At 43.8% G+C, this 15,182-nt stretch overlaps 1 non-coding gene across 1 annotated transcript; it reads right to left on the reverse strand.

Annotated features, from left to right (window-relative positions):
* Window positions 1-964: 964 nt before the first annotated feature.
* LOC112089483 lies at window positions 965-1,072 on the reverse strand. The gene has a single exon (XR_002901121.1). It is a non-coding gene; the product is annotated as a small nucleolar RNA R71 (small nucleolar RNA).
* Window positions 1,073-15,182: the final 14,110 nt, after the last annotated feature.

Raw genomic sequence — 15,182 nt, forward strand, 5'->3', positions numbered from 1 at the left:
TCTTGTTTCATTTTTATGCTCATTCACTTGTTACTTAGTTTAGCTAAAAACCTTTATCATTCTCTCTTGACTTAAGATCGCAAGTAACATAGATTAGTTTCTCCACTACAAGTTTGGTTTGATAACCCCTTGTACTACAAGGACAGGGGTATTGATAACCTCTTTAAAGAGTGAAAACTCTTAGTTATCAATTGGCGCCGTTGCCAACTTGTAGGAGCATTATTCTCTTATTTGTTCATAAGATCAAGACTTTACTTTCTTTTGTTTTACTGACTCTTTTGCAAGTTCTTGTTTTGATTTCAGGTGCATGAAAACCAGGTCTCGCAGCACAGAACCGCCTTTACCATACGACAATAACATCAACAGGATTGAGAGGCGAGCTCGCGAGAGAGAACGGCACTTTGAAAGACTTGGAATGGCAGAACAGCAAAGGATCGAGCAACAGGCTCAAGAAGCCGAGCACCAGGCTCAGGCTAATCAGGCGCAGGCAGGAAGAAATGAACAACAAGCCTATGTTAACCAACAACAAGCTAATAGAAACGAGCAACAAGCCCACCAAGTTCATCCGCCACCGCCACCAGCTCGGAGACAACCTCCTCCGGTCTTTGTTGGAGAAAATGACCGAGCTAATGCGAACCAATATAGAGCCGGGATTCAAGCTCCACCGGTTCAAAATAACAACCTTGAAGTTAAAGCTTCCCTGCTCAATATGGTGCAGAACTCAAAGTTTCACGGTCTAGCCGGAGAAGACCCTCTTGAGCATCTAGATCAGTTTGATCGGGTTTGCGACTTGACCAAGATCAATGGCGTTTCAGAAGATAGCTTCAAGCTACGCTTGTTCCCATTCAGCCTCAGTGATAAAGCTCACCAGTGGGAAAAGAACCTCCCGAGGGGTTCTATACAAACATGGGAGCAGTGTAAACTGGCGTTCTTATCAAAGTTCTTCTCCACATCACGCACGGCTAAGCTCAGGAATCAGATCTCAAGTTTCACGCAACACAACAACGAGAGCTTTAGTGAAGCTTGGAAAACGGTTTAGGAGCTATACTAACCAATGCCCAGACCACGGCTTCTCAGAGGCATCCCTCTTGAGTACTTTATACCGAGGTGCACTCCCCAAGATCAGAAACCAACTCGATACAGCTTCAAACGGAAACTTTCTTGGGAAAGAGATCAATGAGGTAATGGAACTAGTCGAGAACCTCGCAATGTCCAATGACACGTATGGAGAGGATTTTGATAGGGCAAACCGTTCAGAGGGATCTAGTGATGAACAGCGTATGAAGAAGGATATAAGAGAGCTTCAGAGCAAGCTTGACAAAGTTTTAATGGCGACTCAAAAGCCAATACACTTTGTAGGTGAGTTTGATGAGCACGGGCCAAGTTTTGACAATGTTAATGAAGATGGTCTAACCCAAGAGGAGCTGAACTATATAGGGAATCAGCAAGGGTACCAGCGGTTTAACAACTTCAACAATAACCCAAACCTCTCTTATAGAAACCCGAATGTAGCTAACCCTCAAGAACAGGTCAGAATCAGATGGGAACCGATGTCTGTGGGATTTTACAGCAACTGTTACAGGGTCAGCAGAGAGTTGAGAGCCAGCACGCAACAATGCAGCAAGATATCAGAGAACTTAAGCAAAACCAAGCTTCTACATCATCAAGAGGTCCGGCTTTACCAGGAAAACCGGAGCCAAACCCCAAGGAATATGTGAACGCTATCACATTGAGAAGTGGTAAAGAATTACAAGCCCCAACGCCTAAGACAAAGCTCATTGAGGCCAATGAGCAATTAGAGGGGGAGGCAGCCTCAGATGATGCTCGTAAAGAAGAGGTTTTTGAGAAGGAACCGGTTAAAGACAAAGGTAAAGAGGTGGAAAAGTCAATCGAGCTTGAAAAGCCCTACGTTCCACCACCACCTTACCAACCCAAGATACTATTCCCAGGGCGTTTCAAAAAGAAAATCCTAGACAAAGCCAAGGCTGTCTTTGAGAAACACTTGGAGAACACGCAACTCACCCTACCCATCATAGATGCTTTCTTAGCTATACCACAGCTTGGAAAGTTTCTAAAGGACGCGATCCTCAACAAGACAAAGGAGCTCCAGGGTATGGTAATACTGAGCCATGAGTGCAGTGCTATAATACAAAGAAGATCTATACCAAGAAAGCTATCCGATCCGGGCAGCTTTACTTTACCGTGTGCTTTAGGTCACTTGAAGTTCTCAAATTGCTTATGTGACCTAGGAGCTTCTGTGAGCTTGATGCCTTACACGGTGGCCAAGAGATTGGGATACAAAATCTACAAGCCGGCCAAGATCTCTCTTGTATTAGCTGATAGATCGGTTCGATTACCGGTGGGTTTGCTTGAGGATTTACCTTTGAGGATCTGTGAGATAGAAATCCCCACGGACTTCATAGTTCTTGAGATGGACGAGGAACCATTAGACCTTATCATCTTGGGCCGACCGTTCTTAGCAACCGCAGGAGCCATAATCGATGTGAGAGGGGGCATGATTGAACTACACATCGGTTCCGAGACTATGAAGTTCAACGTGAAGGAAATGATGAAGAAACCGACCATTGGAGGTCAGGTTTTCTATGTGGAAGTTATGGAGGAGCTAGCTGATGAGCTCCTAGAGGAATGGAACTCAGAAGATCCGTTACAAGTGGTCTTAACACGGGAGCAAAGCGAGCACGGGTATTTGAACAAGGAAAGCGAGGTGTACAAGCGTCTTTTGGACCAACCGAAGGAACTTGGAGCTGAGGCGAGGTTTTTGGAGCTCAGGAAGAGTGGCCTCGACATGTTAGACAACGAGGGGTCCAAGGGCATAGAGGAGACACCTCGGAATATCATGGCCGTGACAGCTTGTGCCGAGGCCGATGGTGAACCGCACGAGAACAAAGAAAAGGCCTAGGAAGCTGTTCCAGGTCAATGCGTTCTTGGGTCTAAACTCCACCTTTCCTGTGATCATAAACGATAGCTTGCTTGAACATGAAGAACGTGCATTGCTTAATGAAATAAGAAAATTCAGGAGAGCCATAGGGTATTCCTTGGCTGACATTAGAGGGATCTCTCCTGATATATGCACCCACAGGATCCACCTAGAGGACCAAGCCATGTCCTCTATTGAGCACCAACGTCGCCTTAACCCGAATCATAAAGAGGTGGTTAAGAAGGAGATACTAAAGCTCCTTGAGGCAGGGATAATATATCCAATCTCTGACTCTCGGTGGGTATCTCCTGTGCACGTTGTGCCCAAGAAAGGTGGGATCACGGTGGTGAAAAACGATAAGGATGAACTCATAGCCCAAAGAACTATAACCAGCCATCGCATGTGCATTGACTATAGGAAATTGAATTCTGCATCAAGAAAAGATCATTTTCCTTTACCATTCATTGATCAAATGCTTGAACGGCTAGCTAATCATCCTTATTTTTTGTTTTCTGGATGGATACTCGGGGTTCTTTCAAATACCCATAGACCCCCGAGATCAAGAGAAAACGACATTTACTTGCCCTTATGGCACTTATGCCTATAGGAGAATGCCTTTCGGTCTGTGTAATGCACCGGCCACTTTTCAAAGATGTATGATGCACATTTTCTCTGATCTAATTGAAGAGAAAGTGGAGGTGTTTATGGATGATTTCTCCGTATACGGCTCCTCTTTCTCCGAATGTCTTGCTAATCTATCTCAGGTTCTAAAGCGATGTGAGGAGCATAGACTTGTCTTGAACTGGGAGAAGTGCCATTTCATGGTCCAAGAAGGCATTGTCTTGGGACACAAGGTATCAGAGAAGGGTATTGAGGTGGACAAGGCTAAGATCGAGGTGATGGTGAACCTACAAGCTCCGAATTCTGTAAAAGGAATAAGAAGCTTCCTTGGGCACGCAGGGTTCTATAGGCGGTTTATTAAAGATTTCTCCAAAATAGCTAGACCCTTGACGAGGCTATTGTGTAAAGAAGTGGAGTTTATCTTTGATGAAGAGTGTGAGGAAGCGTGTAAGAGAATCAAGGAGGCTTTGATCAGTGCACCGATTGTACAAGCTCCCGATTGGTCTTTACCATTCGAAGTAATGACTGATGCATCTGACTATGCCGTGGGAGCTGTCTTGGGGCAAAAGAAAGATAAAAAGCTCCATGTGATTTACTATGCAAGCCGCACCTTGGACTCGGCTCAAGAAAAGTATGCCACCACCGAGAAGGAAATGCTTGCCATTGTGTTTACATTCGACAAATTCAGGAGTTACCTAGTGGGATCAAAAGTCACGGTTTACACAGATCACGCGGCCTTGAGATATCTGATGGCTAAGAAGGATGCTAAGCCGAGGCTGTTGAGATAGGTCTTATTGCTCCAAGAATTTGACATGGAGATACTTGACAAGAAGGGGATTGAAAACGGAGCCGCTGATCATCTCTCAAGGCTGAGGATTGAAGAACGGGTCCCCATTGATGATGCTTTACCCGAGGAACATCTCATGCTAGTCAGGTCCTACTTAGAAGTGGAGGAGGCCAACACGATCAAGGAAAGAAGCCTCCCATGGTTCGCGGATCTTGTGAACTACTTGTCTTGCGGTTTAGAGCCACCGGATCTTGATACTTATCAAAGGAAGAAGTTCTTTAGAGATGTGATGAGATATCATTGGGATGAGCCGTATCTTTACGTGCTTAACAAGGACCATCTCTATAGGCGATGCTTGGCCGAAGAAGAGATCCATCCGGTGCTACAAGAATGTCACGGTTCATCGTATGGTGGTCACTTAGGTGCATTCAAGACAGTTGCCAAGGTTTTACAAAGCGGTTTCTGGTGGCCGACTATGTTCAAGGACGCTCAAGATGTGGTATTGAGGTGTGAGGCTTGTCAAAGGCACGGTAACATATCCAAGAGGAATGAGATGCCCCAAAAACCAATCTTTGAAGTAGAGGTCTTCGACTGTTGGGGCATTGACTTCATGGGTCCCTTTGTAAGCTCATATGGGAATCAGTATATCCTTGTCGCGGTGGATTATGTGAGTAAATGGGTTGAAGCGGTTGCATCTCCAACCAACGACTCAAAAGTGATGATAAAACTCTTCAAGAGTATAATTTTCCCATGATTTGGAGTCCCAAGGGTAGTTATCAGTGATGGGGGAAGCCATTTCATCAACAAGACTCTTGAGAGTCTTTTGAAGAAGCACGGGGTAAAGCACAAGGTGGCCACCCCTTATCATCCGCAAACCAGCGGCCAAGTGGAGGTTTCTAACCGACAGATAAAGGTGATTTTGGAGAGAACCGTGAGCTCATCTAGGAAGGATTGGAGCAAGAAACGTAATGATGCCTTGTGGGCTTATAGAACCGCGTACAAGACCCCCATTGGAACCTCACCGTTTAACCTGCTTTATGGGAAAAGCTGCCATCTACCGGTTGAGTTGGAATACAAAGCCTTGTGGGCAGTAAAACTACTGAACTTTGACATCAAGACCGCACAAGAGAAGAGGGTTTTACAGCTTCATGAACTAGAGGAGATCGTTTAGATGCTTTTGAGAGCTCTAAAATCTACAAGGAAAGGACCAAGGCGCTCCATGACAAGAAGATACACAAGAGAGAGTTCAAAGAAGGGGACCAAGTTCTGTTGTTTAACTCAAGACTTAAGCTGTTCCCTGGGAAGCTAAGGTCTAGGTGGTCCGGTCCGTTCACAATTCTTGAAGTAAGGCCCTATGGAGCTGTCGTGTTAAAAGGAAAAGATGGACAAGGTTTTGTGGTAAACGGTCAGAGGGTAAAACATTATTTGGCATCAGAAACAAGAGAGGGAGCTACCTCAGTTCCTCTTCTTGAACCAGAATCAGCCTGAAAAGGTATGAAAAGTCAAACTTAGAGACGTTAAACAAAGTGCTCTTGGGAGACACCCTAAGCTTATCCTTGTACATATTTCGTTTTTCATCTTCTTTTTCTTTTTATTTGAGGCTTTTTGAAGGGTTTGTTAAGTGTTTCAGGAGTTAGACAGTGAACCTTGAGGCTGAAAGTGAGAAAAGGCTTGAAAAAGACACGGCCTGATGATTTAAGTCAGAGAGTATTCATAGCCTCGGTATCGACCCTCGGTATATTCGTACCGCGGTCACCTTTTACCGAGTGAAAGCTTGAGAACCTCAGCTAAATTCCTCGACTTAATTTCATCATGGCCGTGTCTGAAAAGTGCTATGGTGAAATGACTAAGTATGGGGGAGGCTCACGGTGTAAACACCTCGGTATAACTATACCGAGAGGCGATGCTCACTTAAAACGGTCAAAAACCTCGATCCGAGGCCGCGACCAGTTTACACCAAGGCCAGCCCATTTAAACCCCCAAGCACCAAGTGTTCTTCGTTAAAACAAGTGACCTCGACATGATACCCTCGTGGTAGAGCGTGCCGAGATGCCCGGCTTCAAGAAAGATCAAAAACAAGAACACTTGGAACACTTAGATCGAAGAAGAGACTCTGCGCGGTCTAAGGAAAAGACGTGAAGGCCACGGAAATTTACTCGTTAACATGAGCTCAAATCACTCGGCTTGGTGCCCTCGGGGTGGAACAAGCCGAGGCCGCTCAAGTTAACACGAGAAAATTTGGTTTAGACCGTACGGCCCACGTCATCCCCATGCCGCGCCCATTTGAAGGCTTTGCACGGTAATTCAAATTTAAATGCTCGGTCAAGACGGTTTTTGGCGCGGTCAACGGTCGGAGTTGGAGCAGAGGGGGGGACCAGTCCCACAACAGTCCAAACGCCAGCTGGAAAGCGCGCTCCAGCCCATATCAGCCTCCATCCCGAGCCAAAACGCAGAGTTTGCCTTCTTCACTCTTTTCTCTGCATTTCGCGAACACAACTCTCTCATTTCTCATTCATTTCACGTGATTCCAAGCGCTCTAGACTCGTTAGGGTGTTGTCTATTCTGCATAAACATCTCACTGAGCTTGAATCTTGGATTCCCAAAGGTATTTGCATCTTAAAGAACTCATCTTTTTCCTTCATTCTTTGCGAGCTTAAATGTTTGTAAAATGTGGAATCGATTCTTTAAAACGTATTGGCCTTTGGGAACAATTTTAAAAATTCCATCAGGATAGACAACACATGAAAAACTGGTCTTTGCTCTGAAAATCACTTGTTCTTGAGTTTTTAAAATTCTTGAGAAAATGCGCTTGGAATCGGCTTAAATGGTGAACCGAGTTGTTGGGCCGAACTGTCTAAATATCTTGCTTCTCTCTGGTTGTTATAGCTTGTTGATACACTCTTTGATGTTTGAGGAAGCTATAAAACCGGTCTTGTTAAAAGAAAAGCTTTGTATTGCTATCTTGTGATTATCAATATACTTGATTCTAACGGTTTCTTTGAGAATCTACCTTGCAGATGACCGGCGACCGAGCTGTTCCTATTCATGAAACAAACAAAAAAGAGGTCCAGAGGAGGGGTACGAAAGGAAAAGTCGTGGCCGTGGCACGCAATGGAGGAACAAGCAAGAAATCCTCAACAAGACCCGATGACGAGCCAATCGCTAAACGAGCAAGGAACGCCGAGGCCACTCCATCGTCGGCCCTTGAATCAAGGAGGAATGGGAAGCTGGCAGCTTCTGAGAATGATGAAGATGAGCTGAGAGCCATAGTCCCTCATGAAGCAACTGTGGCAAGAAAGCCAAGAAGGAACCGAAACCCGAACCCGAGGAAGAGCATTTCCCAACTACTGAGGAGTACTTGGACCACTTTAACTCTATTTGAGTGGCTCAAGGTCGGTTCCCTGATGTGGAGTTGTTGAGAAAGCTCGAGATACTCGATGATGTTACTCTCATCTTTCAAAACATGGGCCTGGCCGAGTTCTTTCTGATGAGCGATGTTGCTTATGAGGGAATCACACAACAGTTTCTTGCCACTTTGGAGGTTGTCATCTACCCCAAGAGAGATCCCAAGCATTTACATGGCAAAGGGTTCGGCCACATTGAGTTTGACATGGAAAGTGTGCATTACAAGGTCATTTTCAAGGATGAGATATTTGGGTTTGAAAGGAACGGAAGCTCGCTTGACAAGTTTGTGTACCCAAAAGAAGAGTTAGCTGCCTTGGGGGAAACAATCGCTTTTGGACCCTACTTGGGAGGCAAGAGCAAGACGAGCTGCATCAGAAATCCTGCTATCAGATACACCAACCGAGTTCTAGCCTCTACATTCTTCTCGACCTATAACCCTGGTGTTATTCATACGGCCGAGCTTGAACTGTTAGGACTTGGACTGAAGCCGCTCATCACTCAAATGAAGAACAAGAAGGAGTTCCAAGGGCCGATGCATGTACCCTCTTTAGGTGCGTTCTTTGCGATTCAAATGCTTACCTACAGGCACAATGTGTGGTGTGACCGAAAGAAGAAAGGTGCAAGGAGGCTTCAGAACGGTTGGATTGTCACCAAGATTTTGAGAGCTCAAGGGTTCATATTCCCTGATTCACCATCAAGGCCGAGTCTCATTGATGAGCAATACCTAAGTAAAAGTGGATTCTTCGGAGGCAAGTCAGGGGATAGATGGGTTTACAACTTCACACTGATGCACAGAGACGGGACACAGGTTCTACTGCCTAACCGAAGCTTCACCATGCTTGATAAACAGTGTAACGTCTCCTTCTATGTCCTCAAGGATCAGTTGTATATCCCATCTCTCGACCCACCAATGCGCAAGTGCACCAAGGCCGCACCTAGCAAGCCTCAGAACAAGAATGGCCCGGCCGGATGTGAGAATGAGGAACAAAGTCACGCTGAGAGAAGGACTGGAGCAGGCCGATATCATTTTGACCCATACGTGTGGGGTGAACCTGAATACCACACCAAAAAGCTGTATTCGCGAGTGAACACCCTCCAAAAGTGGTGTAAGTGGCAATACAAGACCAGTCACGCCTTGGTGGACTGTGTAAGGCACCTGAAAAAGAAAGTCAAGCAACTCACCAGACCATCTTCTCCGGATAAGAACTCGGCGACCTCAACCGCACCGGTTACACAAGAAGAGGTTGGAGAAAACTCAAACGCGAGGAACCCGGAGTTTCCACCAGGCAAAGAGGACTGGATCGATCCTGCCTCGGCATTCCTACCGGAACCCTCGGAGAGCAGCCCACCACGTCAGTCCACGCCCTCCTGCTCAACGTCAAATCCCTCGTACTAGTTGGGATCAGACCTCTCAGACTGAGGTATCGACTTCAAACTCTTGTAAATATGCATCTTGTATATACCATCTTGCATTCGTTTAGTTTGCCTTTTTACTTCTCTCACACGCTTTTATAACACAAGGGACTGTGTTATTTAAGTGTGGGGGAGGAGCTTTGTATTTTCTGATCTTGTTTTCTTTGTTCTTATTTGACCTTTGCATTCTTGAGTCTCATTTAGCTGAGTACATATGATAAAATTGCATCATTCTAGTTGCATCTCGCATTCTAAGATCGAGTCTAGTTGCATCATGTAGGATTGCATCAGTGCAAGGAGCAATGATAGATTTTTTCCTGGAGAGTAAATCACTCGAGAACTTGAACTAAATATGCTTGTGAAACTCATTCTGTGCTTGTAAAGCTCGAAACGATTTGAATCTGAGAAGCAAGTTTGAATTACACTCAACTTTAACTAAGTGATGACCCCGAACTTGAATTGTAAATATCTTTTGATGCATTGCTTGAATAGTCTTGTGGATACCGATATACATACTTGAGCTAGAATCGTTGTTTTTACCACCCTCCTTCCTTAGCTCAAGTAGCTGAATCCGCATCATGGATCAATTCCCTCGCCTTGAACCCATCTTTCTTTCGGGCCAATGTCTTTGTGTGAATTGTAAGGCCACCTTGGACCAAACTTAGCAGAAAGTGTTAGGTTTAGAGCGACAAGGGCATGTCTCATTGAGTGCTATGTTCCAACATCAAGGAACTGAGAGTATTGGCGAGGAATAAGTGTGGGGGAAAAGACTTGTTGGTGAGTGGAAAAAGGTGAGTTGAGTGGAAAAGAGAAAGTGGAAATAGCTAGGGGAATGAAAAAAAAAAAAAAAAGATTTGAGTCTTGGATTTGAAAAGATGAGCTCTGATGTTTTAAAAGAAAAATTTTAGTCTCTGAAAAGAAAAGAAGCCAAAAAGGCTTAATCGTTCTAAATGAAAAGAAAAGAGGCTATACGCTGTAAAAGAAAAGAGCTGTGTGAATAAGTGAACTCCAAGACTCGGAAATGAAAGCAAAAAGTGAGTCCCTTAGTGAAAAGAAAACGATTGTGAAGAGTGAGGATCTTGAGAGGGTGAGCAAGTGAGAAAGCTTTGAGTGGAGTGTGGGGTGTGATGAGTCTTGCCCTTGTATGCATCAGTTGCTTTTTACCTTTAGCATTCTGCCAAAGTTTGGTCGTTCATAGAGAGATCCCCTTGTTGCATTGCACCCGCTTGAATATTGATGAGATCATTTTTATCTCATGACCTTACCCTAGCCAAGCCAGTCTATTTGAACATTGCATCATTTGATTCACCGGTTACGAACTTAATGAATGTGAAAGAGTTGAATGTGATAATGACTAGTGGAGATTCCGTGCTTTAGTTGGAAAATATCTGAGTATAGCTTTGCATTGCATATTTGAGCATGAATCCGAGTTCTCTTTGTGATTACTTCTCTCTAAAAAGGAAATATGAGCTCCATCTGCACTACAACCTCTTTCTCTTATTTGTTCTTTTCGCTTGAGGACAAGCAAAGGACAAGTGTGGGGGAGTTGATATGTCTATATTTTACATCATTTAGAGTGCATTTTAGAGTCCTCATTATGTGTTTTCCCATGTAAATTGAGTCTTTAGGCATCAAAATAGGATTTAGGGCTTGCATTAGGTCCCAAAGAGTTTTGCATGTTTTGAAGTCTTTATCAGGTACTTTGGGAGCCATTTGGAGCTTAAGAAGAGGAGCAGAAAAGAAAACGGTGAAGAAAAGGGTCAAAAATGGCGAAAACCGCTTGGAGGAATTTCTCGGCCAAAACTCGTACCGGCTGGACAGAAACCTCGGCCAAAAAGCTTACCGAACGCTCATTATCGGCCAAAACCCTTACCGATCGACCAAAATCGACCAAAGACGAGTATCGGGTGCAAATCTGTACATAGCCCTCGGTCATTTTCCTTACCCCGGGAAGCTTTTCTCGACCAAAATCTGTCCTTGCCCGCGCGTTTCAAAGATCAGCAACCCGGGGAACCTTCCGGTCCGAATCAGTTGGCGGGGTCTTCATCAAAGTTGGAGATAATCAAGCAAAGATCCCGGAACAGTTGAAATCAGCCAATTCGGACCAGTGAGAAGAAAGATACGGCTTCCGGAAGAAGCACCAGCATTACGCGTACTCGAGAACCGAACAGCGGATTTCAAAGATCACGATGGACGGAGCCTTTCCGGTCCGAACTAGCTTGCCCGGTCTTCATCAAAGTTTGAGATCTGTGAAAGCTCTTCGCAGAACGCTTGGAATCACTCCATTCGGATCAATGGTTTGAACGATAAGCTCTCCGGAGTTCACATCGGTCCAAAAGCTCATTTTCCGGTGAATCCAATGCGGCGCAAAGATGTGAAATCCAGGAAGCCTTCCACTTCCCAAGCTCCGACTATTTCTTCACCAAAGTTCGAGTTTATTGAGTCATCTTGACTATGGAACTGGTTTCAGAGCAATTGGAGTCTTGTGTTGAAAGTTACTGTCTCCGGAAGGCAATATGGTCGATACGAGCCTAAATGAGTTGCGATACACGCTAAGTATTTTCTCAGGCCGCGGCATCATTGCCTCGGCATTGCTTAAGTCAAGGCTCGTATCTTGGGAGTACTTTGGACTAGACCTCGTGCTGACGCCTCGGCACGTTGGGATCAAGGCATGCACACGTAAGAAATGAAGCTGGAAACGACTAAGTGTTGAACGTGCACCTCGGTGTAATGGCCTCGGCGTGCATGCCGGACTCTGTTCTCCCGAACCCCTCGACTACCAAGCCCCGCAACATTTTATGGCAAGGTCCCTTGTCACAAACCCAGGATCAAGAACAAGACGGCTCAAGAACACACACGTGAAGACGGATCAAAGACTAGGGTTCATGCATGTTCTTGACGTGTTCTTCACGAGATCTTCATTTGGATCCTGACTCACGTGCACTCCTCGACATAAAGACCTCGGCTTCACTCTCCGACACACCGTAGCACTCACCCATCAACCCAAGAAGGCGGCTCAGTACCCGGTTTGTTCCGGGCTGACCCGCGACACTTTCCCTTTGCTATAAATACATTTTAGGACCAAAAACCTAAGGATCTTATCTCTTATCTTCTTTTAGCCTTAAGAACTTACCTCTTTTGTGAAACCTGATTAATCTATTCCGATATCTCGTTTTTGCATCAGAATCTTGTTCTTTCTTTATTTCTTTTTATTATCCAGCATTAAACTCCTTATCATGACTAGCTACACGTCTTGCAAAGGACTCAGTGAGCTCGTTATGATCAGTGAGTAGTCGTTAAAGCGGCTTTAGATAAGTAGATTAGGGTGCTTTCAAGATAGATTAATGGGTTTAGGTGTCTAGTCTTGCATGTTTCATTGCTTAACCGACGAGATCTCTAGGCTGGATCCAAGCACATCACTTGAGGTTCAGATCTGAGACATATCTCGCATCAAAAGTGTTTGTAGAAATGTCTGAACCACTCGGTTAAGGGTTTAAGAGTCTTTCATCGCGAGAGTGATAGTTTGTTCTCTTAAATGACATTTTTGAACTGAATCTTATTGCTGACTGATTCATGCTTCTCAAAAGGGATTTTGGTATGAAAGAAGATCAGTTTAGATGTTTAATACTTTCATGAGAAGATTAACATGCCTTGAGTTCAAAGTTAAATGAAATCGCTTGATAAAATGATTCATTAACCCATTAGTTTAGCTTGGAAGCACCCGAGTCAAGTATCTTGTTTAAAGCTTCTGCCTGTATCATATTTTATCATCATCCGAACCATTTGCTTATCATTTGCATCTTTACTTAGTCTAAATCTCATCTCTTGTTTCATTTTTATGCTCATTCACTTGTTACTTAGTTTAGCTAAAAACCTTTATCATTCTCTCTTGACTTAAGATCGCAAGTAACATAGATTAGTTTCTCCACTACAAGTTTGGTTTGATAACCCCTTGTACTACAAGGACAGGGGTATTGATAACCTCTTTAAAGAGTGAAAACTCTTAGTTATCATGCTACCTGGGAGACACTGGACCAACCCGCAGGATTTCCACTTTACCCACTAAAGCCGGGTCAGGACCCGGTTTGTTCTGGGCTGACCCGGTTCATTAGCACTAAGTATATATAGCTTTTTGGAGAAAAACCCTAGACATCCTATCTTCTCTCTTCGTTTCTCTCTAGTTTTCTTTCCTTTTTAGTGTAAAAACGTTTTTGATTAAGAGATATCTCAAGGATTTAATCAATCTAAGTCTGTTTCTTATCATCTCATCATCTCATTTCTACTTCTAATCATGATTAACATCATCTCTTGCAAAAGATTAGATGTGTTCTTCATGATTAGTGAGTAGTCATCTTTTTAAACTTCTAGGTGTGTAGATTAGGGTGCTTAGATGTTTGATTTGTGATGTTTAGGGTTTAGATTCTCATTTCATTTCCTTAGTTAGCTGCTCCTAATGCCAGATTTCCTTGGCAAAGTGAAATCTGGGTTCATAGGCATTTCATGCACCAAAAGTGTTTGATGAAATGCCTGAAAGAGCTAACCTAAGGGTTTATGTTTTAAATGCCATGGGAATGTTTGTTTGAAGCATAAATGACATATTAGAACTGTGTCTTAATGCTCATTAGTTCATAATTCACAAATGAGAATTTGGTTTGAAAGTGGATTAGTGTAGAGATTAATGCCTTCATGAGAGGATTAGTCTAGATTAGAGTTCTAAGTTGAAATGTTTGAGATCATGTGATTGCTTGTTATGTCTTTCTGTATAAGATTCAGTCTTCTTGGTTGAGAGATTGTTTGGTCACTTATTAGGCTTGATGCATTATGCTTGTTGATTGCTTGATTATATCTAATGGTTGTTAGACTTGATTAAGTGATTAGCAAAGGGATTATTGTCATGGGAATGAATTAATCTGATTAAGAAGCCTAGACTAAAGAGTAGCAAGTCTTGCATTATGTTCTTAGCATCATGAATCAATATCTAAAGCAGCCTAATCAATGATCACATCTAGAGGTTTATCTTTTATCATTTGCTTAATCATCATCACTCTTTTTTGTTTGCTTGCTTTGTTTAGTTCATTCATAATAGCTTGCTTGTTTCTTGTTTTATGTTTTCTTGTTGCTGGTTTCACCAAACTCATCTTTTATTCAGCTTGACTTAAGAACTTGTCACATAAACTAGTGCCTAACTACCACACATATGGATTGACACCCCTTATACTACTTTGACAAGGGGATTGATAACCCTTATTAAGGCCTTGAAAACCTTAGTTATCAATTGGCGTCGTTGCCATATTGTGTGGGGATTGTTAGCATTAGTTTCTGATATAGTTTTTGAGATCAAGTTTATTTTGTTTTACTGATCACCTTTCAAGCTCTGTCTTTGTTCTCAGGTTTATGATCACAAGAAGCCAAGCCAGAAGACAAAGAGAAAGAGCTGTTCACTTGGAGAGGTTAGGAATGAATCAGCAAGTTGGGAATGAGCATCAAGCTCAAGAAGCTGATCACGGTCAAAGATCTGGTAATGGGATTGGAATTCAGGCTCAACAGGCTCAGGTCCATCAGGGACACGCTCAGGGTAACCAGAACCAAGACCGACCTCAGGTTAATCCACCACAGCCCCACCCAAACCCACCCATACGTCATCAGCCTCCCCCAGTCTTTGTTGGTGAGAATGACCGAGCTTATGCACACCAGCATGGAGCAGGAATCAGGCCACCTCCTGTCCAAAACAACAACTTTTAGGTGAAGGCCTCTTTGATCAATATGGTTCAGAATCAGAAGTTCCATGGCTTACCTATGGAGGATCCCTTGGAGCATCTTGATCAGTTTGACAGAGTTTGTGATCTCACTAAGATCAATGGGGTATCTGAAGACTGTTTCAAACTGAGATTGTTCCCATTCAGCCTTGGAGATAAGGCACATCAGTGGGAAAAGAACCTCCCAAGAGGATCCATCCACACATGGGAGCAATGCAAGATTGCCTTTCTATCCAAGTTCTTCTCAAGCTCAAGGACTGCA

Source organism: Eutrema salsugineum, unplaced genomic scaffold (genome assembly GCF_000478725.1).
Source record: "Eutrema salsugineum unplaced genomic scaffold, Eutsalg1_0 scaffold_12, whole genome shotgun sequence".
NCBI lineage: Eukaryota > Viridiplantae > Streptophyta > Magnoliopsida > Brassicales > Brassicaceae > Eutrema > Eutrema salsugineum.